At 37.0% G+C, this 3,009-nt stretch overlaps 1 pseudogene; it reads right to left on the bottom strand.

Moving 5' to 3' along the window:
* Positions 1-1,654: 1,654 nt before the first annotated feature.
* LOC101592946 overlaps positions 1,655-3,009 on the bottom strand; it is a 32,243-nt pseudogene continuing 30,888 nt past the window's right edge.

Below are 3,009 nucleotides of genomic sequence, written 5' to 3'. Positions count from 1 at the left end.
TTGTGTGAGTTACTTACACCATCTGGCATCACCTTTGGTCACATCCTGTGTATACCTTCAGAACAAGGAGAGACATTGGCACTGAAATTGTACTGGCTTGGACTTCATGGCCCTTGGGAAGCACCCTCCACAACCTGAAACAAAGCATGGCTGTTTTAGGCTTGATATTTCCCTGCAGTATACTGTCTCATGTTGTTCTTTTAAAACAAACAAATAAAAAGGTAACTGATGTTTTAAATCATTCGTAAACTAAAAATGTGAAAATATAGTTTATAATATAGCAAAAATTTTGGAAATAAAAAGTTCTGTCACTGTTGTGAAATGATGAATACACGCCTGTAAGGCATTAAAGCCTCTGTATCATAAGTTTAGTTGGTTTTCTCAAAGGAACCTCAAATTTGTCCTCAGCATAAGGGAAGGACTGAACATTTGAAACTCATGGCTCCCCACAAATTCAATTTAGTATTTATTTTGGAAATTTCTGCATGGTTCCTGGAACTACAAATTTGACTTTTGCATAAAACTTCCCTGCCATTATATTTCCAAGGCAAAAAGAAATGTATCATACAGAACATTACTTAAGGTAGCTATCTATGGGGCAGGGGAGATGGCTCAGTGGAATAAGTGCTTCCCTGGAAAGAGTAAGGGCCTGAGTTCAATCCCTGGTTCCTAAAAAAAAAAAAAAATCTTTGTCTAGCTTTGCAAGGGAATCTAGCTATCTAATCACCTTGCATATTTAAAACCTGTTCATAAATTTTGGATGTTTTCAAATATGTCGATTCATTTTACTGGTAAAACTAGTACTTCATATCTTTGTGGCACTCACTATCATGTGTTAAATATAAGAGAATTTGGTGTACTGAGTATTCTGGAGGAAGATTAGTCACTCAGGAATCAGCAAAGTAGTGGTGCATCATCTGCCACCCAAACCATGTGAAATAGGCTCTTCAAGGTAGATTTTTCCTGCACATTTTTACAGGTAGGAGGGGCAGAGAATCTACATCTTATGCACCTTTAATTCAATCACCAGCATCAGATTTATAGATATATTCTGAAGACAACATCATCACCAATGCAGCAACCATTGTTGAATTTCTATAATTTGCTTATTGAAGTTTTGGATCAAATCTAATGATGTTTTTTCTATTCCCATTTTATATAGTGTAAAAAACGAAATTTTTAAAAGATAGCAGTATTCTCTTTAAACAGATTTAAATATGTTTAAAGGAAAATGAAAGAGTAATTATACAAGTGGAAAAGAGGGAAGGTGAAAAGGAAGGCAGTTATTGTTTGGAAGGAGAGTTCCCTTCCATGAAAAGATCAGGAACCTGACTCTGGTGTTTTTTTCTCCTTCAGAGAGTCAGTAGCACACAAGTACCTACTTCTAGCACATTAGGTCAGAGCTTTTCTAAATTAAAAACTGGCCTAATTTCGGTTTCTGTTTTTTCTTTAACACTGTTCTGTAGTATGACATGGCATTGTCAGTAACAAGTGTATACAATGATTGGCTTTTTCTCTGTCTGGAAAGTTTCTACATATGTTTGTAGGTCTGTCCATTTTTTTAGACTTCCACTATTTCACAAAATCTTTACTTCGCTGATTGTTGATATCAGCCTTCTTTTCAGAAAGCTCATCAGCTGCTTTCCTGTGTTGCTCAGCCAGAAGTCATTGAAGTTTCTCCTTCAACCATTCCTTTGAGTGTTACTCCAGCAGTTTCTATGATCATATTATCTGCAGGCAAGTCTGTAGACTCGGCTGTTGTGATGTCACCAACCACTGGGCCAATTGAAGACTCAGGCTCCTCTACACAGCCTTCACATCTTTCTCCTGTATAATGTTGGGCCACACTTTCTTCTACATGGTTCTCAGTGCCCCTCAAAAGACAATTCACCCCACACAGAAAAGGATGTTGTACTTATCCTTCCAAAATAGCAAAAGGGCTAAATACATGCCTGAAACCCTCTGAAAGCACTTCAGGATCAGTTCCTTGGTGTATAGCTTCTTGAAATTAGCTATAACCTGCTGGCCCATAGGCTTCAGTAAAGGAATATTAGGTGGGAGGAACTCATCTAAGAACCATGGGAATTCTTCAGCTAATTCTTCTTTAAAGTTTTATAGGTGAACAAGAGCATTGTCCACGATGAGGAGAGCCTTGAGTGGTAAATATTTGTCTCCTAGACATTTCTTAACAATGATACAGAAAACCTCCCTGATCCACTCAAGAAAAAGCACTCTTGTGCCCAAGCTTCTGCATTAGCTTTTCACCTGTATTCTAGCCTATTCCTCAAGACTCTATGCTTTCTGAGCTCTACAGGGAATTCAAAAGTGATAAACCAAGAAAGCCTTTATCTTGAGGTCACCTTTTGTATTGTAATAGAGCAACAAATTTAGTTTTTCCTTCAAAAGTGTGTGGCCTAGCATTTTCTTCTCTTCCTGGGTAGTGTATGTTCACCTTTTCTGGAAGAAACTGTCAGTTTCATCACAGTTAAAAACTTGAGCATAAACGTCATTTTTCTTTGTCATGGTTTCAAAGAAGTGTGTTGGAATTTCACCACTCTTTTTATGGGCACAGTCTGCTTACCATGACTAGTTATGCTGTAAATTCTTGTTCTTATTTTAGAATTGTGAAACTAGCCTTTAGTGGCCTGAAATGTTTCATCAGTGACACCCATTGATGGATTTTCTTTCATGAGATCTACATTATAACCCTAGCTTTTTCAAGAATTTCAGATTGAGATAGACTCTAACCCGCCATTTGCTTTTTGTTTGTCCACACTACTAGGATCCTTTCTACCTCACCCAACACTGTTAATCATGACTTACAAGTTTGAGTAACACTATTAGCCACCCTAGCTTGCTTATTTCAATCTTTCTTCAGTAAGATATTATGGAGATTGGTTACAAGAACCCCACTCTCATATTTCTCCAAAATGTATTTCTTCTTTTCAATTGTGGTTGCTTTCTCTGCCTTCCCTTCCTTTTTATTTATTTATTTATTTATTTATTTAT

The sequence above is a fragment of the Octodon degus genome, unplaced genomic scaffold (assembly GCF_000260255.1).
Source record: "Octodon degus isolate 3935 unplaced genomic scaffold, OctDeg1.0 scaffold00068, whole genome shotgun sequence".
Lineage (NCBI taxonomy): Eukaryota > Metazoa > Chordata > Mammalia > Rodentia > Octodontidae > Octodon > Octodon degus.
This window is presented reverse-complemented; position numbering and strand designations above follow the sequence as displayed.